The sequence below is a fragment of the Lemur catta genome, unplaced genomic scaffold (assembly GCF_020740605.2).
Source record: "Lemur catta isolate mLemCat1 unplaced genomic scaffold, mLemCat1.pri scaffold_53_ctg1, whole genome shotgun sequence".
In the NCBI taxonomy this organism is placed as follows: Eukaryota; Metazoa; Chordata; class Mammalia; order Primates; family Lemuridae; genus Lemur; species Lemur catta.
Genome location: NW_025423858.1, coordinates 1,151,721 through 1,179,085, shown reverse-complemented (window position 1 = coordinate 1,179,085; position 27,365 = coordinate 1,151,721). Strand labels below are relative to the sequence as shown.

At 42.5% G+C, this 27,365-nt stretch overlaps 1 long non-coding RNA gene across 3 annotated transcripts in view; it reads right to left on the bottom strand.

Annotated features, from left to right (window-relative positions):
- Positions 1-4,784: 4,784 nt before the first annotated feature.
- The window catches only part of LOC123629847, a 29,565-nt gene continuing 6,984 nt past the window's right edge, over positions 4,785-27,365 (bottom strand). For 2 of the 3 annotated variants that reach the window (XR_006732319.1, XR_006732317.1), the window contains exons 3-4: positions 6,818-6,965; positions 4,785-4,936 (exon numbers count right to left, since the gene is read on the bottom strand). This is a non-coding gene — a long non-coding RNA (uncharacterized LOC123629847). Of the gene's footprint in view, positions 4,937-6,817; positions 6,966-7,649; positions 7,886-27,365 lie in introns of those variants that run through there. The other variant, XR_006732318.1, reaches the window with a different exon arrangement.

The window sequence follows — 27,365 nt, the reverse complement described above, 5'->3', positions numbered from 1 at the left end:
ATTCCCTTTTGGAGCTTTTCAAAATATTGAAACTGAGTATGTTTGCCACAGTTAACTTTTTACTTCATGGGATAAGTCATAGTTTGTTGTTAATGTGTCTATTGACTAATTCGATGTGAATTTGTTATTTTTAATTAAGAAAATTATCTTTCTTATTAATTTGAAATATACTAAATTCATAAAAGGTTACATAGTATAGTCAATAGAATTGAAAAGAAGAAAAACAATTTCAAATCTCCATATTATTAATTCACATCACCCGGCTCCCTTTAGAGTCTATGATTATGTGAAGCAAGAGAAACTTAGTACATTGGGGCCCATTATGAACGGAAATGAATCACTACTTCCTTTTGCAAATCAGAAATTACAGCTGGATTCAACCATGAGGGATGTTGAAATGTTGGTATTTTTCTTTTAGCTTGTATTCAAATTTTCTTTGATCATGTGACTTCCCAAAATTTCCTTCCTATTTCTTTTTTTTTCTTTTCTTTTCTTTTCTTTTTTTTGTTGCCCAGGCTAGAGTGAGTGCCGTGGCGTCAGCTTAGCTCACAGCAACCTCAGACTCCTCAGCTTAAGCGATCCTACTGCCTCAGCCTCCCGAGTAGCTGGGACTACAGGCATGCGCCACCATGCCTGGCTAATTTTTTCTATCTAGATTTTTAGTTGGCCATATAATTTCTTTCTATTTTTAGTAGAGATGGGGTCTCGCACTTGCTCAGGCTGGTCTCGAACTCCTGACCTCGAGCAATCCACCCGCCTTGGCCCCCCAGAGTGCTAGAATTGCAGGGGTGAGCCACCGTGCCCGGCCCATCCATGTATTTCTCACATCATCCGTATCCTTCTGGTGCCTGGCACTTACAGACGGTTGGCACAGATTATGTAATTAATCTTCCCACTGAGCCATTTGACAGTTACAGAAACTGAGGCACAAAAAAGGTTAAGTTACTTGCAGATGGCTCGTAAAAGATGTATTTTAGATGGGAATTTAGGCAGTCTAACTTTAGTGACTAAGCTCTTATTCACTTTATATTAAAAAGCCTCATGCCTGTGGCAATAAAATATCAGTGTTTATGAAATAAGGGAAGCTGTAAGGATAGAATTAAAATTCAACACTTTCTTATATTTCTAAATAATCTGATTAAGCCAGAGATTCAGACTAAGTTTCTCCATTACTCCTGTAAAGGAGATTTACATCTACTAGAGATCGACACATTTGCATGGTGCTTTAAGTTTAGAAAAACCCATACTTGGGCTGGGCGCGGTGGCTCACGTCTGCAGTCCTAGCACTCTGGGAGGCTGAGGCAGGAGGATCCCTCAAGGTCAGGAGTTGGAGACGAGCCTGGGCAAGAGTGAGACCCCGTCTCTACTAAAAATAGAAGGAAATTATCTGGCCAACTAAAAATACATATATAGAAAAAGTTCCCCGGGCATGGTGGCGCATGCCTGTAGTCCCAGCTACTCGGGAGGCTGAGGCAGGAGGATCGCTTGAGCCCCAGAGTTTGAGGTTGCTGTGAGCTAGGCTGACGCCACGGCACTCTAGCCTGGGCAACAGAGCGAGACTCTGTCTCAAAAAGAAAAAAAAAAACAAAAAACCTCCAGAGAGCCAGTGCCCTAAACGTGAATTCCAGTGATGCTCTGGCAAAATTACCTAGCGGCCCTGAGGTCCCCGGCAGCTGTCCCTTCTAGCACAACTACTTAAAAATATTTTGAACAGAGGTAACTATTTCAGGAAACAGACCTGACTATTTTGGACATTTCTGTCCCATGAATAGTCCGAAGCATGGAACCCTCCCCCACTCTTCTCTTTATCCAAAGTTCGTAGCCGATTTTGCTGTACGGGACAAGCGTCAGCATCAGAGGAGGGAGGGAGAGGATGACAGGGACCAAGGTGCTGTAGATCTGCTGGTGCACGGGGCTGGGCCACTCTTCCAAGCAGCAGCTGTGCTCTTTCTCATACAGGAGATCATGCTTGACCTTTACAGTAAGAACAATTCAGTTAAAATAACCCGTAGTCAGTGTCAAAAGAACAGACAGCAGCCAAGTATTCCTGTTACGCAACATTAAGCTCTTTCTAATTTGCCACCGGTACATATTTCAAATGAGATACAATTTTAATTGTTCTCTTGTTGTGAAATGTGGTTTTTCTATGAATACTTAACTGCTGAAGGTCTTAAGACTTTTAAACTATCTTTCCCATTTTAAATGGAATTGAGCTTCATTTTTTTGTCTTTCTCAACTTTTATTTTCACTAGTCACAAGTTTTCAATTGGCTGAAAAAGCATTACACTTACCCAAATACATATTGAAAAATATTTTGTGTATCATGTCAGCTACTTTAATGTTAAATTATTTTGCTTCTTCAGTTGTTGAAGAGAGAGATTAGACAAGGCTTCAGACTTCTAGTTGGAAAGGACTGAAAGCCATTTCTTGTTACTGCAATTTCATATTACAACAATTAGACTGCTTGGAAAGATATTTAAAAGTCAACTGGTAGCTTTTAAATTCTGAGATGAATGAAAAATTGGGATTCAAACTATTGCCAATCTACAAATATTCAGATTGTATTTGTTTGCTGATTTCTTCATACTATTTCCAATAATAATAATAGAAACTGCTAAAAACGGATCATTTCAAGGACAATCCAAACCTTTAAAGCATATTCAAAATTCACATCTCTGGGTAACAGGAGCAAAAATGAATTTATGAAAACAACTGTCATTTTAGTCACTCTGGAGCTTTCTAGATGAATACTTAGATCTTAAGGCATATTTCTGCCTATATTCCCAGAAAATTTTATCAGCAATGTTCAATGTCAGTTGAATGGGGGAAAAGAAGCTTTTTGGTTACTCATCAGAGGTAAGAAAAAAGCTTATACTTCTGTAAAATTCTCCTAATACAGCACCTGAGGCCTGGGTGTCATGCTGGGCCCACATTCCCATTTCCTCTTTCATAATCACCCTTCTCCCAGCTTATACAAGTTACATGTCTCACCCAATCCAAATCTTACTATGGGGCACCAAAAAGGAAAAAAAAAGGACAGAGAATTCAGATTACTGATGTCAATGAAGCCACCTTGATCAAGGGGTCATAAACCCATGGTAGGGCTCTGTGCTTTGGCCTGTCTTAAATATTATACATTTCTTTTCAGAGTAAAGCCTGGCATAGGAAAAAAGGTATTTGGACAGGGACATCATGAATTCACATTTTTCATACAGTGAGGAGGCAGAAGTGACGACGGCTTTAATTTCACCACCTCCTTGTTTCCCTCACTTGAAATTTGCTAAATACATCACTCTTGAGAAGAGCCCAGTGGGAGGGAAACAGCCGTGGGTGAGAAATGTGGATGGCCTTGGTGCTTTGCAGCAGCCAGGTGAGAAATGCAAGCTCTCTGTGAGCTCAGCCACCTGCACTCAGAGAATTCAGGCCTGAAAGGGTGGCCATGGGATTGCATATGAATACTTTTATGTGACCTGAAAAATGAAATCAGACTTTTTTCTGACAAGAAGTAAATCTGATTTAGCTCATCCATCTAACAGTGAGGACTGGCTTTTGACAGTTAGATTATATGCATTTTCTACAAGCAAAATGAGTTGTAGATTTAAAATATATTCAGAGTATATAATAAAACAATTTTATTTTTCAAAATTGACAAATCTGTTTTCTATGTGCCAGAAATGGAGCCCACAATTTGGAACTAGACTGAGTCGCTTATAAAAGGGCTCCGGCCCCGTGGGCTTCCCGCTGCTCGGCAGAAAGGCTGCAAGTGTGGGAGCTCAGAGGTCATTCTGAGCTGCTGGCCCGAGGACACAGCAGGGTCAGAAGCCTCAGTGATGTTGTCTCTGAGAAATTCATGCGGTCAAGAATCAATGCTGAGCAACAGCCATGCCCAGAGGGCACTGAGCCCAGGTGACTGGCTGCTCAACACCTGCATAGTGTCCCCTTTGCTGTTACTCCCCGCGCCTGGCTGGGCCATCTGACAGAAGTGTAGGGAAAGGAGAGAGGTTGGATAAGATGATCCCCAACATGCTTCCAAGTAGAATTTCAATTTGTTAATGAATAGGAGGCCGATAAGAAAAGACCTATGAAGGGGAATCCACTAATAAGTAGACAATCTATTACAATTTTTTACATGACTTGAAAATAAAAGAAAAACCTAGAGCAATCACTGAACTCTTAAAATGTAACAACGCATTTGAGAACACTAGGAAAAGCATGCTCAGCTTGCAGGAAAATGTAGAAAGTGACGTTGGTACATTTTTAAAATTTCATTTTAAGCATTAAAGTGTTAACATAGTATCAATGAGAACTAAATAAAACAGAGAAAAAAAATCTTAAAACAAATTATTTTCTGGCCAGGCGTGGTGGCTCATGCCTGTCATCCCAGCACTCTGGGAGGCCGAGGCGGGAGGATCGCTTGAGGTCAGGAGTTCGAGACCAACCTGAGCAAGAGCGAGACTCTGTCTCTACTAAAAATGGAAAGAAATTATATGGACAGCTAAAAATATATGTAGAGAGAAAAAAATTAGCCGGGCATGGTGGCACACGCCTATAGTCCCAGCTCCTAGGGAGGCTGAGGTAAGAGGATTGCTTGAGCCCAGGAGTTTGAGGTTGCTGTGAGCTAGGCTGATGCCACAGCACTCTAGCCAGGGTGACAGATTGAGACTCTGACTCAAAACACACACACACACACACACACACATACACAAACACAAAAAAAACAAATTATTTTCTTCCACTTGAAAAACCTTCCGTGAAATAAATGAGTTCACACAAATTTTCTATAATACTCTTGCAGGAAGGAAAATGTTTATTGTTAGGAGGAGAAAATAGTTGAACAATAAGATTATCGATCCCAGTCTCGAGTCTACATCTACCTCAAGTTGTTGCACGTACCACATGGGTGATCCCACGATGACTGCCACCAACCAGACCACACCTGCAAAAATGTTAAAATCATCAGAATAGCCCACAGTTGAGCAAAATATATCCATGTATAATTCTCTAATCATCAAGACCCCCTATTCTCAGGGCAGCCAGTCACTGCCGCGGAGCAGTGCAATGGTCTCCTCCAAGGTTGTCGCTTCTACTCTTTCACTGCTCTGGAATAGTCTTCCCAGGACAGGATTTAAATGTTTAAAACTCCCTAATAGTGTTCTGTTGCCTGTAGGATGAACCCGCTGAGGTGCTCTGTGATCTCACTCGCCTCTCTCCCGCTTCACACCCGTGCAAGGTCTTCACACCCATTCAAGGTCTTCACACCTGTGCAAGGTCTTCACACCTGTGCAAGGTCTTCACACCCGAGGCCTGTTCTGAGTTCCTGTGTCCCAGAATGCACCGTGCTTTTCACGATTCATGCCTTTACCCTGGATGGGCCACCCTAACCACTGCCTGTCTGTGGACTCATTTTCCAGGATTTCACTCAAAAGCCGCTTTGAAGGCCACCAACATTTCCTACTAAACTGATACTAATTCCTTGCTGTCTCTAGTGCAGGGCCTGTGTTGTCCTCACTTCTTCTCAACTTCCTCTGAACTCCCTGAGGGCAAGGACAATGCCATTTTTATTGTTTTGTTTCCTGAAATAAGATTCCAGGGAAAAGTCCTGGCTGCCATAGGGACAGATCCATGTTTGTTGAATGGATGGATAACTTTAAACAGGTCAGACACCACCCTCTATCATTCCTTCTTAAAATCCAAAGTACGTTTATTGTAAGCACAATAACAGAGGTATTATTTTCTTATTTAGAAAACAAACACCTATAACTTCAAAAACCAGGGTGCTCGTGGCAGTAAAAAAGAAAAACAAAAGAAAAAAACCCAGGGTGCTCCTTCCAAATTCCCAGTCCCCCACGAGTCTGTCGAGAGGAACTGCTTGGACGATGTGCCCTTAGCAAAGGAAAACCAGATTAACCGCAGAGGAGCATTTCAACCTACGAATCTTAGCAGACCAGAAAGAGGACAGAATCAAGAGCCTCAGCTTTGATTTGGGGGCAGATTCCCCAGCTTAAATTCTGCTGGATCTTTCTATAGTGGGTGGAACCATTGAGAATACTGGGTATTGCTTTGGGTTTCTGGGAGCTGAGACTCACTTAATCCATAAGTTGTGTTTATGGTAAAGAAGGTTTTAAATGACACAATTGTAATTATTGAACAGAGAAATTATTCTGTTTTATAGGTACTAGGTTATAGGACGCTGCTTCGAATTTACCATTTGTCATGAGGTATGTGTCCATCCCGACGTGCTCAGCCAGGTACAGTTACAGAACTGAGACCCAGGAATGTGTAAAGCAAACTCATGGAGTGGGTGGCATCTGTCTGAGTCTGGCATCTCCAGGGCTCAGTACCCATCGTTTCCACACACGCTGTGACCTCCTACTATTGTGTTCTCACCCCCAGGGCCACCTCTGAGCAGGGCCCCTGTTTTCCACTTTTCTAAAAACACATTTTCTGCCCTCTGCCAAAATCTACCCGTCTGTTACCTTAGCCTAAAGCCTTCCTCACTAGGATGGCAGTTTGCCAGTCTAACGAATGTTGACATGGATGCCACTAACAGGCTATTCTAGATCAGCTGGCAGCAGCGCTGAGAAGTTTCAGACTTAAACTGAAGAAGTGCATGTAAAGTGATGGATTTTTCAGTGTGCAGTGGGCCTGGCGGAGAGCGAGGGTAGAGGGAGCAGCAAACAGGGAGAGGACTGAAACCCTCAAATGACACCCCAGTGACCTCTAAGTCAAAGGAGAAGCTACTCATCTAGTTTATAAACATGGTTCTCTTTGTTCTGCAATGACATCAGCACCGCCACGGCGCACCCAGCGGCCTCACCCAGCGTCGTGAACGCCCTTCGGTGGGTGTATTGCCGCTTCGTCTTAAAAGGATGCACAAGTTTCCACAGCAATGCGGGTCATGGTGAGAATTTCTGCCACGATGGCCGTAGCCTGGACAAATGGCACCATCTTGCAAACGAAGGCACCTGCAGCCAGGAAACAGGAAAAGTCGTATATCAAAAAGAATAAATGTTTTATCTGTCTCTTTGTAATTATCATAGTTAATTCTGAGCCTCCATGCAAGAGTTTCATGACTGTAATTACATCATCGACACAAAATAATTGAAAAAGATTGTATTGGGTTATGTTTTCTTTCTCTAACTGAATTCTAAGTTCCCAAATGCTATGGAATTGTGTATAAGGCAATGAGAGGATAAATCAGTATCCAGCCATTGATAACGTGTAGGAAAAATCCAAGTGACCTTTACTTGGGGAAGACCAAAGTCAGGGTGAACTTGTCTCCCAGGCTCTACAGCAAAGAGTAATCTTTGATTCTTTCTTCCCTTTTGGTTCCTTGTCAAGTTGTGACAAACAGATAATTCTTATCAAAGACTCCCAGATTTCTTCTTTTTTCTTTTGTTCTCCTTTGATTCCCTGCCCAAGACTTTATAGAAGGATTATTAACTGAGTTTACTTTCTCCAGTACCATGGTCTCAAACTGGTGCCCACTGGGCAATATCTGGCCTGCAAACATGCTTGATTCCATTTACATAATGTTTTAAAATATGTTAATACATTGCTAATCTTTTAAAATGTTTACACTGTCTGTCTGGCCCCTTCACCGTGGGAATTTGTGAGCCCTGGTCTGGCACCTCTGCTCCTGAACTCACCTGCTCACGGCCACCAGATTCGTTATTCTCGACCGTCAGACTCAGGAACTCCGGGAATGTGGAGTTGGCAGAGGCTTTCCCAGAGGTCATGTGGTCCCGATCCTCTCTTAAACTTTGCTTCCAAATGCTCTGCGTAAATACCGGTCGAGCACCCCTCATGCACAAATTGAAATCTCACATGCTCCAAAATCCGAAACACTTCTGGCCCCAAACGTTTCAGACCAGGGACACTCAACCGCCACTGCCCGGCAGGGTTCTTGCTGCCACATTTGCACCTCGGGGCTTTGCGAGGCTTTTCCTTCTCCTTCCAACGCTCCTCCCTAAGAAAACTCCCTCGCATCGTCACTGAAGTCCTTGTTCACACGTCGCTGCGGTGGTTAATTCCAAGTGCTACGCTGACCAGCTCGAGGGAGACCTAGACAGCCGGGGTGCGTGTTGCTGGAAGAGACTAGTGTGTGAACCCCCGACTGAGTGGAGACCCCCCTTCCCCACTGCAGGTGGCAGCACCCCCCCACTGAGGGCTGGGACAGACCGGAAGGTAGAGGAAGGGCAAACCTGCTCTCTGCCTGCCCTTGGCCGTCAGCGCCCCCGGTGCTGTCACTGTCCCCCGGTGCCGTCACTGTCCCCGGTGCCGTCACTGTCCCCCGTGCCGTCACTGTCCCCTGGTGCTGTCACTGCCCCCGGTGCCGTCACTGTCCCCCGGTGCCCGGCCTTCACACGCAGACTGAGACTCAGACCGCTGCCCCTTGGCTCCCAGGACTTCATGTCTGGGCTGGGTCTTCACCCCGGGCCTCCTGTGGCCTCCAGCTTGCAGACAGCAGGTCAGGGACTGTCTCAGCCTCCATAACCATGGGAGCTGATCCCTCCTAGTAAATCTGTTTTTACACATCTCTGTACATCCTGTTGGTTCTATTTCTCCAGAGAACCCTCACTAATATAGTCTCCTTCTCAGTGAGGCCAACTTACTCCAACACCGTATTTGCAGTTGCATTCCGCTTCATTCCCTTCCATCTCCTCTCATTCCTCATCTCTTGTTCTACTCTTAGACCATAATTCTTTCCCCTTTTAACACAGATACACACATCTTATACATAATGCATATATTTTACTGATTTATTTTATTATTTATTGAAAGTCTCGGCCGGGCGTGGTGGCTCACGCCTGTAATCCTAGCTCTGGGAGGCCGAGGCGGGTGGATCGCTCGAGGTCAGGAGTTCGAGACCAGCCTGAGCAAGAGTGAGACCCCGTCTCTACTAAAAATAGAAAGAAATTATCTGGCCAACTAAAAAAATATATATATACAAAAAAATTAGCCGGGCATGGTGGCTCATGCCTGTAGTCCCAGCTACTCGGGAGGCTGAGGCAGTAGGATCGCTTAAGCCCAGGAGTTTGAGGTTGCTGTGAGCTAGGCTGATGCCACGGCACTCACTCTAGCCCGGGTAACAAAGTGAGACTCTGTCTCAAAAAAAAAAAAAAAAAAAAAAAAAAAAAAAAAGAAAGTCTCCCTACCCCTACTAATTAATAACCCCAGAGCGAAGATTTTTGCCCACTTTTACCACTGATGTCCTCCCAGCATTCAGAATGGCACACAGTAAGAACTCAATAAATGTTCACTGAATTGAAGAGAACCAGTGATTAGCAGGCTCTTAATCCCCAAAGGCGTGCCGTTCAGTGTGGGAAAGGCTCTACTTGGAGACAGTGCTTTTCAACTTCACCCACTTCTAGTTTTGCTTTCAAAGTCTCAGAACCAACCAACTATCTTTTCCAAACAGCGGTTCCTCAAATATTTGAAAGAAGCTCTCGTGTCAGTGTCACTACTAAGCCTTTTCTTTTCTAACTGTCCCGGCTGCTCCTCACTCGATATGCTTTCCAGACCTTTCAGAAAGATCCACGGAGAAAGGCAGCCACGATGGCCTGGGGACCACGTGGGAGGGGAACCACACGGGCAGGACGTGGCCCAGTCAACACAGAAACGGGGGCCTGTACTGCCTCCCCAGGTCTGAGCACTCCCTTCTGTGACTGCGCCTGAAGGTGACATCAGTCTTTCATGCTAGAAATTTCCAACGGTTGGCTTTTGTTAGACCTGAAATCAACTTGAGATGACCTGCATCAATTTCATACAAGTTTTTGTTAGCCCGAGGTTCTCCTCCCTCCTATCCTATGACTAAGGGAAAAATATATTTAGGTATCACCCTTTCCAATCCTTTTGGGGAGCCGCAAATGGCAGCCCAAGAGTCGATCCCAACCACTCTCACTACTTGTTACAATTTCCCAAATCCCAGCCCTGTTCAAAGTTAAGGCCCTTTTATGTTTAGAAAGACAGTTTAGATGCCCAGTGCAGGAATTTACTTTCAATGCTAACACATTTCACTGTGTTTAATACTTACCATTCTGTGAATGAATTAGCTTAATTACTCAAATCCTGCTTTGGATGTGATACTTGAATAAATGAATATGTGAATAAATTATTAATCTGGGTATCTGTCTTAAATTGTTTTTCTTTTCTTGCAAATTTGACCCAAATTTTTTTCTATTCTTTCAACCAAATTGTTTATAAAAGTGTTAAACAGTTCAAGGTTACAGGAATACCAGAAGAAACTTTTCATGAAATGAACATGGATCCATATGGTATCAATATATTTTAGATATCACTATGCAAACAAAAAAGAACTTTTGTTGCCATGCTCCTATAGTGTTATCTCATTATAGTGTCATCCACCCTAAATATGTTCCCTTTGCCTCTCGTAACAGCATGGGACACCTGTCAATTGATTTTGATATCAGGATACATTCTGATCCTGACTTATCTGATCTGTTGTTAGCCACTTGGAGCCTCCATTTCATCATTTGTTAAAAGGGATTAATAATACCTTCTTGTCATGGGACCATGGTATTTCATAAAGTGACATAAATACCGAGTATTAATATGTGATGTACTCTTTCATAAATGGCAGCTCTTTTATCATTGGGAAGCCCAATTAAAATAATTGTGGCAAATTTGGTACCCTTGGGGATGCTATGTTCTTTGTGGCTAAACAGACTATTAAAGGACAACTAATTTGATAACCTTATTTTCCAAATAAAGATATTGTAGTTCAAAGAAGTCAAGTGATGTGCTCATGTCCACACAGCTGCTTACTGACAGGATGAGGCCGCGAAGGCGGAATCGGTCTTGTGAGTCCAGTTCTTTCCGTGACATCACCCTCTCTCATCTTAACATGCTGTGCACACCCTTGCCTGCATGCTCGTAAATCATCTGTTCAATAACCCACTTGAGAATTTTTTTTTTTTTTTTGAGACAGAATCTCGCTCTGTTGCCCGGGCTAGAGTGCTGTGGCGTTAGCCCAGCTCACAGCAACCTCCAACTCCTGGGCTCAAGCGATCCTCCTGCCTCAGCCTCTCGAGTAGCAGGGACTACAGGCATGCACCACCATTTTCAGCTAATTTTTCTACATATATTTTAGTTGTCCATATAATTTGTTTCTATTTTTAGTAGAGAGGGGTCTCACTCTTGCTTAGGCTGGTCTCGAACTCCTGACCTCGAGCGATCCTCCCACCTCGGCCTCCCAGAGTGCTGGGATTACAGGCGTGAGCCACCACGCCCAGCCTAAGTATTTTTTAAAAGTCCCATAATACTGTTGATTTTACATCAATTTCATCATGTGTAATTTCCTCAGGAACTTTGGAATTTCTGAAATGTCATAGAAAAGTGAAAATTATTATAATAACAAATGTAAGTGATGTTTTCTAACCACAAATTGAAAAATAAAATAGAACTGAAGAAGTTTCAGGTTAAGCCCACTGCTCTGAACTGGCCCAGAAAATTAAGGCTTTTTCACTAAATAAAAGTTCAACAACTTCCTGGCCAGGTGCAGTAGCTCATGCCTGTAATCCTACCACTTTGGGAGGCAGAGGCAGAAGAATCACTTGAAGCCAGGAGTTCAAGACCAGCCTGAGCAAAATAGCAACACCCCATCCCCACAAAAAATTTAAAAATTAGCCAGGCTTAGTGGTGCACACCTGTAGTCTCAGCTACTCAGAAGGCTGAGACAGTAGGATTGCTTGAGCCCAGGAGTTTGAGCAGTGAGCTATGATCACACCACTGCACTCTAGCCCAGGTAACAGAGTAAGATTCTGTCTCAAAAAAAAAAAAAAAAAGAAAGAAAGAAAAAGAATGAAAAAAAGAATTCAACAACTTCCTTTAACCCACTTCACAATTTTTCAGCTCTCAATCTCGAAAAACTCACCTAAACATTTCATTCTATGTACAGTGTGTGCTTTCTTTCCCTCCCTCCTTCCCTTTTTTCCAGTAAAATCCTTTTTTAAAAATTCATCTAAAGTTATATGCAAAACTCTTATTTATGGAAAAGAGAGGACAGAACTGTCCTGCTGCTGCTGGAGCATCAGCTACCCCAGCACTCACCCACACTGGTCATCACGGCTCCGGGTAAAACAGACTGAAAACCTCTGTATGAGCTCATTAAATATGAAATGTCCAATTCCGAATCAAAAGTTCAGTTAATTATATCTCAAGTATTTTTGAGAGACTTGCATTTTTCAAGTATTCTGACTCACTGCTATTTTTAAAATGCAATGTATATGTGGTAGGCACTGTGCCATATAAAAACTTTACATCCATTATTTCTTTTAATCTTCCTAACAGCCTGAGTCTTGGAGCTGTCAGCATTTACACTAATTCAGTGGTTCTCAACCTTAGCTGCAAATTATAATCTTTTCTAACTTGGGGAACTTCTGAAAACTGAATACCAGTTATCACAATCAGACCAATTAAATCAGAATCTCTAGGGGTGGAAACCAGGCACCTGTGTTTTTAAAACCTCCCCAGGAACTCTCAGAAGAGCTGATGAGAAAGTTAATTTTCTATATTTTCTTACCTGAGTACTCTTCAAATGTAGTACTATAAATGCACTTGGATGTGTACTTCTCCTGATGATGCTACCATTACTTAGAATATTTCTGGAACTCCTTTTTTGAAATTGCTTTTAGTCAACTTGCCAGCCACCACTAGGAAATTCTTTCACTGTGCACAGCAGGATTTCAGGGAGACTCACGGAGGTCTGTGCACACCTGGGCAGACCGTCCCTCCCCTTGGCTGCACCTGTACCCATGGCGGGAAGAAAGTGGGCAGAGCCCTGTGGGTTCCCAGCAAGGCCACTACTCCATGCCTCCCCCAACATTCCCCACTCACCTTATTCATGCTTGGAGTCACAAAGGAGGCTAGAATTAGAACTGGTTTTCTACCCTCTTTCCATCTCATTTCCCACCATTCCCCACATAGAAACTGTATACTCTAGAAATGCCTTGCACGGTATTCTTGGACTACAACCAGCCTTCTTTCGTTCCTCCAAACTTCGGGCTGATCCTGGTCTCTAGAACACACGCTCTGCTGGGAACAGGCTAAAGTTTTCTTTGTGACCCAGCTAGAATATCATCTCCTCGGGGAAGGCTTCCTGACTCTTCCGTGCTCCTCCAGCAGAATAGATCCTCTTTTACCAAATTCTACTTTTGCTCATTTGGGGTATCTCCTATTCTCTGAGGCCCAGAGGGCATAAATAACTTCATTTTTCTATTCCCAAGGTAGAATGCTTTGCCATATTGGGGATCCTCAATACCTTTGTAAAATAACAAATTCTGAACTGATTTTCGGCTCAGATCACATTCTCTTGAACTCCCTTTTGTCAATTTATGGAGAGTTTTATGATTATTATCCTATCCTACAGCGTACCAGTTAATTCTCTTTCCATATCCATCTCCAGCCTCACTGCAGGCTCCCTCCTCTCCTCTGAACTTCCGTTTTGGTGTAGTTTACTTGATATCTAAAAACATTATTTATTCTATAAATCTGGTCCCACATAAACATAGGCCACCTCCAATTAAACAGCCTTAATAGAATGAATACCTTACACTTTTGTGACATGACCAAGTTTTTTCAAAGCACTTTTACTAACAGGCTTTATTCTCACACTAACCCTACAAAATGCATGAACAGCATATTACTTTAATTAGGTATTTAGAAGCTGGAGTGACATATTCTCCATGAAGTAGAAAGCAAGGAAACGAGAAAACTTGAGAAAAACCTCGGCAGTGAACGACTAAGCCCTCAGCAGGGGAGATGCACCATGTGGCCTTCCCTGGGCATCATTCCCAGGATGGCTGGGGCTAAATCTCTGCCTCATTCCACTTTCAAATTTCTCTAATCCCTAATGTTTTACTGCAAAAGTGAGACCCAGACATGCTGAATTAACATGTAGTAGAGCCAAAACAGTCATTCAGGTCTTTGATTCCCAGTATAAGCTCCCACTTGGCTTAGTTATGTTCGCCTCTTCAAATGGAACTATACACACCCAGCAGTGCAAACATACTTCATAAATCTGCTTTCACAAACATTTAGAAATGAAAACATTTCTGTCTTTTCTTCAAAAACAATTCTGAATAACGATCAAAACCTTTCCCATTAATTTTACGGAGTTAGTTGCACAGGGCAATTTTACCCAGATGCAATTATTCTACCAGAGTACATAAGAAAGTCTCTAACCCATAAGTCAATTTACGGCTTTCCACATGATGCGTCATTTTCTAGTCAATGCTCTGTACTCGATGTTTAATGCTTTTTTGGAAATATTTACACTATGGATGAGATGGGACTCAAAGATTTCAGCATCCTGACCTACTAACATTAGACTCAGTGCAAGTTAACGAAAGAAAAGGAATGCTAGGGAAGTAACCTGAAGATCTCAAATTGGTGGTGGTAGGATGAAAGAAACACCCTCCATGAGTTTAAAAGGAACTGGCAATGGGGTGGAAATGGCAGGGCTTGGAGGCATAATGATCCATTTCTCTCACATTTCCAACCATTTTCCAGGAATTCTGATGTGACCACAAGAATGTACCCAACTGTGAAAATGGGGACACAATCAGGACCTTCTTCCCAAGGTGCACGTAAGCCTTAGTGGCGAGAATGCAATGCACCTCTGGCTGTGGGATCACAACAGGACACTCTCCAGCTGTGTCTCTTTGGGGGGACTGATCTTTCGGGAAATGTGGGGTCTACTTTTTTCCCCAGCCTCCACATACTGCTCCTAACTCAGTGGCTCCAAATGGCTCCTCTGTAATGTCTGCTCACTTCTAGGGACGGAGAATATCACCTCTCCTTTATCAACCAAGAGGGCATATGTTTTCTGTGTTCCTTCTTCCTGAATGGCTTTGTTAATACAATGTTTAAAAAGAACTAGTCCAATTTTCTAGAGCCATAGAAAATCTATTTTTAAAATATGACATATGCTCTTTAAACATTAATTCTCTTAAAATTAGCATTTAAAATGGAAATTTCTATGCATGATTTTGTTAGGTAGTGACAGAAAAATAGAAAATTTTTCTTGTCTAATTGGACGCTGTTATTTTCTTAGGAATACAAATTACCATATAAATATATTATTTCGTTTCTTATAAAGTAAGGTTTACTATTTTAATAAATGTTCACAACATTAGGAAAAAAAAAAAGAACTAGTCCAAGATGTTTTCTTCTGAAAATGCATCACATTTGTTTCAGAAAGTTTTTAAGCCTACACATGAACAGATGCGCGTAGGTACAAGGACCTGCCTGGAAGCCAGGCAAGTAACGGAAGTGACCTGGAGGTTGGGGAAACGAAGGGATGAGATTTTTCACTTTATTTTGATTATTGGAAATATTTCAGTCTTACTTTTATTAAGAAAGATGGGGAAAAAAGTAGAGGGGAGTTCGACTTCCCACCTCACCAACCCGGGGCCTTTCCAATCTATGACTTTAAGAGACAGGTAGGAAACACCTGCGGGAGCGGGTGGCGGGGGAGAGGTGGGGACCCCGGGAGGGAGAGGTGGGGACCCCGGGAGGGAGAGGTGGGGATCCCAGGAGGGATGGGTGGGGACCCCCTAGGGGAGAGGTGGGGACCCCGGGAGGGATGGGTGGGGACCCCGGAAGGGAGAGGCGGGGACCCCCGGGAGGCAGAGGCGGGGAAGGGGCGGCGCGGCCTCGCTCACCCCCGCCCGCCGTCGGAGAGGTCGTGCGGCGCCGCGGCGGGGACGCAGGAGCAGGTGGGGAGCAGGTCGCGCAGCGCCAGGGGGCAGATGAAGACGCCGGTGCCGGCGCCACGCAGACCGCCAGCGCGTGCCCGCAGCGCCGGGGCGGCTCCCGCGTCAGGCTGTGCGCGCGGCCGGCCCAGCGCCCCTCCCCGTCCCCGTCCCCGCCACCCCCTCCACGCCGCCCCCCGCGCCGCCCCCCGCGCCCAGCCCAGCCCGCCCCGCCCCCGCGGGCGCCTCTGTGTGCGCAGGTCAGTTCGGGTTTTGGGGTTTCCACAGTTCCACGGTTTCGCCTCTTGGGAAATAACGTGGGCCGCAGCCACCACAGCAAACAGGATTTATTTTAAATTATTTTCTCCATTAAAAACTAATTATAGGCCGGGCACGAGGCAGGTGGATCCTTTGAGCTCAGGAGTTCGAGACTAGCCGGGACAATAGAGCAAGGCCCCATCTGCACACGCACATAAAAATTATTTGGCGGTGGTGGCTCATGCCTGGAGTCCCGGCTACTTGGGAGGCTGAGGATCGCTCCAGCCTGGAAGTTCAAGGTGGCAGTGGTCTGTGTTCGTGCCACTGCACTCCCACCTGGGGGACAGAGACCCTGTCCAAAACAATAACAACAACAAAAAGAGCTATCTCTTGGGGTGGCATATTCTAGTCTTCCACGCGGTCTTCCAAAGTGACTGTACCATTATGCATTCTACCAGCAATGAATGAGAATTCCTGCCTTTCCTCCAGCAATGGTTTGTCCTTTTTTAAGAGTTTAGTAATTCTAGCAGGCGTGCTGTGATATCTCATTGCTGCTGTAATCTGCTATTCCCCAACGATATAGGATGCTGAGCATCTTTTTGTATGATTATTTGCCATCTATGTATCTTCTTTGGTGAGGTGTGTGTTGAGATCTGTACCCCTTTTTAATTGGGGTGTTTGTCTTCTTATTGTTGAGTTTCAAGACTTCTTTTTATATGTAGAATGTGAATTGTTCCTCCGGTGTGTATTTTGCACATATTTCTTATCATTCTTTGGCTTGTCTTTTTATTCTCTCAACTTGACCTTTCACAGAGTATAAATATTGAATGTTATAACAGCCATGGTATTATTTTTTCTGTTGTGGATCAGATTTTTTTCTTGTGTGTTAAAACTCATCACCAAACCCAAGGCCACATAAATTTTCTTCTTTGATTTTTCCCAGAATCTTTAAAGTTTTGCATTGTAGTTTAAGTCTGAGGATGATTTTGAATGAATTTTGATGTAAGTTGTAAAGTTTATATCTACACTGATTTCATTCCATATGTTTTCCCCTTAATTGTTCCCTCCACCCCCGTTTTTCTGAAAGACACAGGACAGTGAACCCATCTGAGTTTGAATTTCCAAATCCTGGTTCTGAATGTGCTGAACTTGGAATTTATCTGGTTGGTTTAAAACTCTTCAGGTTTTAAATAATTCAAAACTGTTATGAGGGCCATTTGTCCTTCAACCTTGGTATTTAAAAACAAAAAAAATGTATGTTTTACTTCCCTCTGTGCAAAAAATAAAATGCTCCAAACCTGGCAAATCCAAAAGAGAGTTGATCTTAGGTTAAGTGTATATTAGTGAAAGGTATTAACAGAAGTGTGTGTTCATAGCTGTGTACTTTTCAAGGTAAAAGAAGCATGCTCCTATTTAAACATAAATACTGAAATATAAACTTTCAGATTTTTCTCTAGGATTCTAGGCTCACAAATCCTTTTTCACTTTTTGTTTATGAACATTCTGACCAAATGCTGAATCAGGTATGTGGGAATCATTAGAGACCTACTGTTCATTTCAGTCTTTTTTAGATCTAGTGTCCAAGCCATATCCACCTTGTTTGGGATCTATAACAGCAATAGAAAAATGCATGAAAACTTCCATTGATTTAGTTCCAGAGTTTCCACTACACTTACTGGTTCCTATCCTACACAGACTCCTTTATTGACACTCACCTGACATCCTATGAGATATTGCCACTTTCCTCTTCAAAGTTCTCTACATCCAGTGCTGCATCACTCTGAACCAGCCACCCTTTGTTCGCCACCTGAACCCAACAATTACTTGCCACCATTTTGGGAACTATTCACAGTAATGTAAACCTTACAGACAAAGCAACCATGATTTTAATGAGGTTTTATGTGGTAAATACTTTCAAAAAAACAAAAAGTTATGAAGCTGAGTATGCTATCAGAAACTTAGGCCTTGAAATACAAGCTTCTCACAGAAATAAAATAATTCCAGGTGGTTACATTAACTGCCATCATCCTGATATATCAATTGCCAAAAGATAAAGAAAGACATATTTTTTTATTATGGTAGGTATGATTTTACGTTAGTTCACAACTATGAAGTGCTCTAGAAACAAAAAGGTGTCCTATTATAAGATGGTGAATTAAAAGCCCTAATTTTTCTATAGGCCGTGCTCTCTGGACAAGCAGCTGATTAGCAACATCACAGAAATGGTAGAGATCATTGATTTACATCCAGAAACCTGACTTTCTTTGGCCTTGGCCAAAAGGAGGCACTAAGAAAGAGAGAGGCAACCTCTAATAATTGGAAACTCCCCTAGCACTGTTAGGATATGGTGTTGCTAGGGGTAGACCAGGTATTCATAGCAACCTGATAATATTTTTCTGCTGAATGTGAACTATTTCACTGAGCACCAGCTTCAGAAGAGGCCGCACAATGATTGTGGTGGATCAAGACAGAAAGAAGAACACTCTACAATCATGTCTGTATGAACTAAATAAAAAGCCCCCCAGCTGTGATGGAATGGACGCCCTCTTGGCCAAGGGGACTGCAGAGAAAACCTAAGGCTCAGATACTGGCTGTGAAAAGGTAGGTCAGACCTGCATCATGATGCACCTCTATCTTTTTGGAGACATTATACTATATAACAATGAGATGCCAAATCATTAACAGACCTAAGGCTATAGAAGGTAAAACTTAAAGCAAACCTATAGGCCTTCAATTTACATAAGAGATTGCTTGAGTTTCAGTAAACATCCAACGGCTTGTCTCTGATGAACAGATTTCTTAAGTTAAAAAATTCCAAGCCTTAAGACAGCTTTATGCATTAAGGAGTTACAAGTCAAAGAACCTTTAAATACACCTATAACATATAAGAACACTCTTTAAGATGTCCTGCCATTTCAGGCAAAATAAATACACGCCCTCCACTTATTGAGTTAGGGACTTATTTGAAATTCCTATCTGCATGAACATATACAACCAAACTGTACCACAGTAGTCTGGGCACATATTCTCAGGACTTTCTAAGGCCATGTTGTCCAGGTGAGTCACACATCTTCAGATCAGAATAAACCCCTGTAATTATTTTAAACAGTTTGGGTTCTTTTGACAAGATGGTGCTCACACCTGGGGCTCAGAGAAGACTCAGGATTCCATGAAGGCCCAACATCAACTCCAGGTAACAGCATGACACCCTTGAGCCACTTGAGGATGAGCTTTCCCTCGGGCAGAACTGGTAAGTCCTCCTGAGTCCCCAGAGCTCACAGTCTTTATTGATGATCCTGGTTTATTCTCAGCTATCAATTCTTTTTGTAGGAAATTGTTTCGAGGATCCTAATTTTGACTCTGAGGTCCACTCTAAAGGGTCTTCTCCATTCATTGCCTCTTCCTCCCCAAATGTCTTTGAATTGGCTTTTCTGGGCATTTGTGAAATGAAAGATATAACTGAAATGTCCTGTTTGCAGATAAATGAGAGATTGAGTTCCCCAGCTCTGAAGAGAGAGGGCATTTATCTGTGTCAGCTGAGGGTATTCCTGGGTGACTAGGGGTGCAGATAGGAGTGCCTGGGGTGACTCTCTGTGGGGTGAGGTGGCCCTATAGGGAATCCCCAACAAAATTAATTAAAAGAAAGCTTGTACAGGAAACGCATACAGGAGCTGATCACTGGGTACTTTGAGCCCTCTCAGAGGTGTTAGACCCCTGGGGAGAGTACCTGAGACACAAGTGAGAGGTGAGAAATGACTGAGTGGTGATACCTTGTGGAGTCGTGCCCACAATCAGCACACTGTGATCCGCCACACTTACCCCTAGACTACAGTTTGATTTCTTCTTCTAAAGAAAAACAGATAACCAATCCTGCAAACCTGAGGAAAGACAAGGAGAATGATGCCATTTGGGCACTATGGTTGGTTTAGGGCACCTCTACTCACAAGTATGCGTGTAAATGGAAAGATTGAAAGGCATGCCAGGTATGCTAGGACTGCAGGTGGTTATGGCCAATGCTTGAGCACACGTTTTAATTGAAGGGCAAATCGTATCCACGAAAATTCAGAGCTCAAGTGGTCAGCCTGCCACTATGTATTTAAAATGTCCAGTCTCTCAAGCTCTCTGTCTCTCTGTTTTCTATATGCCATCTCTCAACCTGGTAACTTTTCCTTCTGCTGTTGAGATAGACTCAAAGTTTATGCTCCTCATAATTCAAGGCTGCTTGGACATCTTACAAGCTAAAATACAAAGATTGAACACTCATTACTCAGCTATAAGAAATAACGGTGATATAGAATCTCTTTTGTTCTCCTGGAAAGAGTTGGAATCCATTCTACTAAGTAAAGTATCCCAAGAATGGAAAAATAAGCACCACATGTACTCACCAGCAAATTGGTTTCCCTGATCATCACCTAAGTGTACATTTGGAAATAACATCAATTGGGTGTTGGAAAGATGTGGGGGGTGGGGTGAGGAGATGGGTTTATACCTACATAATGAGTGCAATGCACACTGTCTGGGGAATGGACACACTTGAAGCTCTGACTCAGGGAGGTTGGGGGGGCATGGGCAATATACATAATCTAAACTTTCATACCCCCATAATAAGCTCAAATTAAAAAAAAAGAAAAAAAGAAAGAAAAAAAAAGGATAGAAGTGGTTTTTTAAAATCAGACTGCCACCAGGAACACTCATACACTGCTGGTGGGACTGCAGACTAGTACAACCTCTGTGGAAAGTAATATGGAGATACCTTAAAGCTACAAGTAGAACTACCATTGGATCCAGCAATCCCATTACTGGGCATCAACCCAAAAGAACAGAAGACATTCTATTAAAAAAGACATCTGCACTAGAATGTTTATAGCAGCACAATTCACAATTGCAAAGGTGTGGAAACAACCCAAGTGCCCATCAATACAGGAGTGGATTAATAAAATGTGGTATATGTACACCATGGAGTTCTACTCAGCCACAAAAACCAATGGTGAGGTGGCACCTCTGGCATTATCCCTGATAGAGCTGGAACCCATTCTACTAAGTGAAGTATCACAGAAATGAAAAAACAAGCACCACATGTGCTCACCATCAAATTGGCATTAATTGACTTAACTGACCAACACTTAAGAGCACATATAGTAGTAACATCCCTCAGGGGTCAGGCAGAGGGGAAGGGGGAGGAGGGGATGGGTATATTCACACCTTATGGGTGCTGTGCACACCGTCTGGGGGATGGACACGCTTGCAGCTCTGACTCTGGTGGGGCAAGGGCAATATACGTAACGTAAACATTTGTATCCCTGTAATATGCTGAAATAAAAAATTAAAAAAAAAAAGTTGAGCATGTGTTTGTCGTATGCCCTTAGGCATTCTACTACTGGGTATTTACTGAAGAGAAATGAAAGTATATTCCTACATAAAGACTCGTGCACTACTCTTCATAGAAATTTTATCCATAACTTCCCCAAACTTGAAACAACTCAAATGAATGCCCATGAACAGGTTACTTAGTCCGTTTGTTCTGCTATAACAGAATACCATAGACTGGTGACTTATAAAGAACAGAAATTAATTTCTCACAGTTGTGGGACTAGGAAGTCCAAGAACAAGGTATTAGCATCTCAGGTGGGCCTTCTTGCTGCATCTTCACATGGCAGAAGGTGGGAGGGCAAGCAAGCTGAACACTGCACACTGCATGATGCCTCTTTTAAAAAGGGCCTGATCCCATTCACGACAGGGCAGCCCTCCTTGCCTCATCACCTCAAAAAGGCATCACCTCTAAATACTATCACAAAGGCAACATTTGAATTTTGGAGGGAACACATTGAAAACATAGCCACAGATGAGTATATCCATATAATGGAATACTACTCAGGAATAGAAGGAATGAACTCTTTTTAGATGTAACAATAAAAATGAGTCCCCAAATAATTATGTTGAATAAAAGAAGCCAGACAAAAAAGTGTAAGTACTGAATGGTTCCATTTTATATGAAATTCTAGAACATGCAAAATAATCTATAGATAAGCAGCTGGCCGGGTATGGGGGAGCCTGGGGAAGTGGGAAGGAAAGGAAAAGAAGACTGTCCTCAGAAATTATAGATGTGTTTAGTACCTTGACAGCGGTAATGGTTTCATGGGTCTACATACACCAAAACTTACCACATTGTGCCCTCTAAATGTATGCTGTTTAGTCTATGCCAAGTCAACCTTAAAGTAATCTCCATAAAAACTTAGCACAGATGTTATTCAGGTAGTTTTGGCAATGTAATCATGGTACAACATTCCTATTAATAAGTTACAAGACAAAAATCCTGAGGCACTGTACACCAAATGGAAAAGAGAGATTTTATATAGAATTTGCACAGTATATAATTTTATATAACTTCATTTTTTTAGTTTCTAATCTCATTTATGTATGTCTTTTTCATCCTTTTTCTTCTGTATGGTGGTATAAATAGAAATCATTGAAGATTCCAGTGCCTTCTATGCTACTTCTCTAACTCAACCCCCTACACATGGGGCCTACTGTCGATAGTCTTTGCCCATCTCAATGAAAGCATAAATTGCAGAGATAATATTGAGATTCACTTAGTTTATTAATATTTTTAATAGAAATTTAATTATCTCAGGTGCAAGCCAACAGGTAAGTGAACTGGATCACAGATTCAGTAAAAAGGAAAGCACTTTTTGAATGTTTATCCTGATATCTGTGTGCATTCATGCATGCAGGTGCTCAGAAATTATAAATGACTGTCTACTGTGTGTCAGACACAATCCAAGGTGCTAGAACATAAAAACGACTAAGGTACTGTTGGTGCCGGAATGCGGACTTGTCAAAAGGTGCCTGCAATGCATGATGATGAGAGCTGTCAAAGGAAGACAGGCCGGAAAACCAAGATGGTCCAGCAGAGCCAGTGACTCAGCCGGCACAGGGGAGGAGGATGGAGACCCTGCAGAAGGACTAGACCCTCCCTAGGGAGACCAGATATGGACACAAAGTCCCCTGGAGGAAGGGGCAATGAAAATCCTGGTGGAAGTAAGCCAGTGGTTGTAGTTTAGGGTCAGAGTAGAAGTAGTGGGTGAAGTGGAGCCTTTGAAGTAGTGAGTGTGTGTGTGTGTGGTGTGTGTGAGTATATGGGAGGTGTTCATGGTGTGTATGTAGGATGTATGTGAGTGTGGGGGGTTTGTGTTGTCTGCAGCATGTGTGGGGGAGTGTGTGGTATACATGTTTGTGTGTATGTATGTGTGGTGTGAGGAAAAGGATGAATAGTGTTGCCCAGGAGAGTAAGCACATTTGGGAAGAGACCTTTAGAAAGGTCACTGGGGGGTGGGCAGGATGGGAGATGGGTGGGAGATGAGGTGGAGACGGAGACCACGAAGACAATAGCACATGGCAAAGACACCGAGGGGTGGTTGAAGAAGAGAGGACAGGAGCAAATCCAAGGGACGGACCTCAACCTAACCTTTCAGAATCACACAGCAATGGTCTCTCCAAGGACCCACCTTGAGGTTTCCACACACATTCACACCGAGATGGCATCCCCAGTGACAGATGTACGCTCAGCATGGAGACTAGCACCCACTTAATGATCATAAATGCTGCACCATCTATGCTGCCAGCCAGAAACTGTGTGTCCTGGAAGACTTCAGACAGTCAGATCATAAACAGCATGTTTCAAGGGCACACTGTCCTGACAGAGACATCTGCATAATGACCTGGGGAGTCCTTTTCAGCTAATGGAAAAGTACATAACATTGACAGAAGTTAAAAATTAAAATTGTTGGCTGGGTGCGGTGGCTCACGCCTGCAATCCTAGCACTCTGGGGGGCCAAGGCGGGTGGATTGCTCGAGGTCAGGAGTTCGAGACCAGCCTGAGCAAGAGCGAGACCCCGTCTCTACTAAAAATAGAAATAAATTATCTGGCCAACTAAAAATATATATAGAAAAAATTAGCCGGGCATGGTGGCGCATGCCTGTAGTCCTAGCTACTTGGGAGGCTGAGGCAGGAGGATCGCTTAAGCCCAGGAGTCTGAGGTTGGTGTGAGCTAGGCTGACGCCATGGCACTCACTGTAGCCTGGGCAACAGAGTGAGGCTCTGTCTCAAAAAAAAAAAAAAAAAAAATTAAATTGTTAACAGCAAGTTGATCCAAAAAGCTAAAATCTCAAGGACTTATTATTTACAGATATGATACTGCAGAAAGTCAAAACCTATCAATGTACTGTAAGAGTTGCCCATTCTGTACCATGGGCTTCTATTTAATGATCTTACTTTGTAACACTGCTCTACTCTAATAGTACCTTATTAGTGAGACTATTTTGGATAATGAAAATACCCTGTACAAATACTTTTCCCTAAAACAGTGCTTATCTTGTGATTCTACCCAAGGTCATGAACCAGAGTCACATTTATTCTTTTATACCTGATGTCAACAAGAGCAAGAGTAATGGCTAAAATTCAATGAGCATTTACTATGTTCCAGATATTATTTACAAATGTTAAATAATTTAATCTTCATAACAGTTCTATGGGGTAGGTTACTATCATATCCTGTTTTTAGAGATGAGAAAACTGAGGCACAGAGAGGGAAAGTAAGTTACCCGCTACCACAGAGCTGGCCTGAAGCTGTGGAACCAGAATCCCAAGCCACTGTACTCCCCTGCCTGTCAGAAAGTATGATTCAGTATGGTAGTGCATTTTTTAAAAATGCTGCTGGAATCATCTTTATTTATTAGGTCATTAAATATAAAATGTCTGTTATAGAATCAAAAGTGTCATTTATTATATCTCAAACAAGAAGCAGTACAATTAATCAATGTATCCACCTAAACTATAGACCCAGTTTTGCTATGTTAATGGTAGCTTGTTTATGTCAGCAGCGAAGAGCCTAGAGAGAGAGAGTGGCTGTGAAATTGCAAAAGGTGGTTTCAGAGCTTGTTGAGTATTGAATATTTTTCCTTGCAAGAAGTGGTCTAAAGCCTGGAAGAAGTGGTAGCCAGTTGGTACAAGGTCTCGTGAATATGGTAGATGACAGAGAGTTTCCAAGTCCAGCCTCTGTAGTTTGAGCAGCTTTGTTTGTGTGACACGTGGTCAAGCGTTGTCTTGCAAGATGATTGGGCTGTCTCTATTGAACCAGTGTCAGCTTCTTTATTGCAAGCATCCTCATCATTTCATCCAATTGGCTGCAGTGGACATCTGTTATAATCAATCCACCAGGTTTCATGAAGCTGTAGTGGATAATACTAGTGCTGGACCACCCAACAGATATCATTAGCTTTTTTTTTGATGAATATTCAGTTTTGGCTTGTGTTTTGGCACTTCATCTTTATCCAACCGTTGTGTTAAATGCTTGTGATTGTCATAAAGAATCCATTTTTCATCACACATAACAATACAGTGTAGAAATGGTTTATCTTTATGTCGTGACAGCAAAGAAAGGCAAGCTTCGAGATGATTTCTCTTCTGATGCTCGTTTAATTCATGCAGTACCCATCTATCCAGCTTCTTTACCTTGCTGATTTGTTTCCAATGCTCCAATATTGTTGGAATAGTAATGTCAAACCTTGCTGCCAATTCATGTTTCTCCATAGATTAATATTGCTATATTAGAGACAGAAATGATCTCAGGAGTTTTGCAGGGCTTTGCCCTGAAGGAATATGTGAACGTGTTAATTCACAAACCAAAAGCTGCCTTGCCTCAGGAGCGCATCTCAAAGGTCAGTGGCAGCTGCTTTCCAAGGTGACACTGCAGTCTCAAACCTGTGGTTCTCACCTGCTTTCTAGGACAAAGCAGGTTTGCAAGGAGCCATGGGATGACAGCTGATCAAAGAGTGCCTGCCGGACAGACAGACACCTGTGGCTAAAAGCAATTAGCCCAAGGGACAGTTCCTGCTCTACTCCTGACTACCTGTCTCAATCCACAATAACTAGATAAAAGAAATATAGAGCCACTATATCTCTGTTTCTCCTTTCTGTTAAAGTGATAGCTTTATCTTAGAACTTAGAAATTTGTCGTAGGAAGATTTTGTAACCCTTTGCTCACATACATAGAGTTACTTAAACGATCTCTAGAAGCTTTTTTTTTTTTTTTTTTTTTTTAAGACAGAGTCTCACTCTGTTGCCCGGGCTAGAGTGAGTGCCGTGGCGTCAACCTAGCTCACAGCAACCTCAAACTCCTGGGCTCGAGCAATCCTCCTGCCTCAGCCTCCCGAGTAGCTGGGACTACAGGCATGTGCCACCATGCCCGGCTAATTTATATATATATATATATATATATATATATGTATATATATATATACATATATATGTATATATATATATACATACATACACACACACGTGTATATATATATATATATACGTGTGTATTTTTAGCTGTCCGTATAATTTCTTTTTCTATTTTTAGTAGAGACGGGGTCTCGCTCTTGCTCAGGCTGGTCTTGAACTCCTGAGCTCAAACAATCCGCCCGCCTCGGCCTCCCAGAGTGCTGGGATTACAGGCATGAGCCACCGCGCTGGCCAATCTCTAGAAGCTTTTTAGGAGACTTTGAACCTAAAATGAACTACCTGTTATTATGTAAATCTCTTACCCCTGGCAACCGATCACTGTACCTATAAATACTGATGTGAAACTTTACTGGTGGCCTCACAGTTCACAGGAACGCAGTGGGTTCTCCCAAGACTGCCCCTTTTTTCATAAATCTATTTTTTATAAAACTGTACTTTTGTCTCTGTGTATTCTTTTATTACCATATTCTATTATATTCTACTTTCTATTATTTCCTTATCTTTTGTGACGACCCCTGCCTGAGGGACCCGATTTTTTGCTGGGAGCGTAGCTAACTCCCTGCGAATTCACATGTAGGTTCACATGGATTTGCCTCCACTACAGCTTTCAGCTCATCATTAACCACTTTGGTCTCAGGTCACCCATGTGGCTCATTTTTGAGATTAAAATCACCAGAACAGAACTTCTGAAACCATCCACGTACCAAGTGTTCATCAGCCACATCCTTCCCAAACACTCTGGTGATACTTCAAGCTGTCTGCACTGCATTGGTTTGACAACAGAACTCATATTCAAAAATAACATAAATTTTTGACACAGCCATGGTTTCGTAAAAATTGATCTAAAAACAATTTGAAAGATAATCATAAGCCAAAATGTGTGTTTGAAAGGCTAAGGATGTACCTTTACAATAAGCATAAAACAAGAAGTTCAGAGTGAAATGTCCGAGATATCAATTGTCAGACTTAGTACTTAAGGAAATCAGACATTTCATACTTAATAAACTAATACATAGCTCCACTCTGCCCTATGTAGTTACGAAAATAAAACTAGAATGAATCGTCACTTGAAAACAGATATGTTCTCTAAGCAATAGCATGGA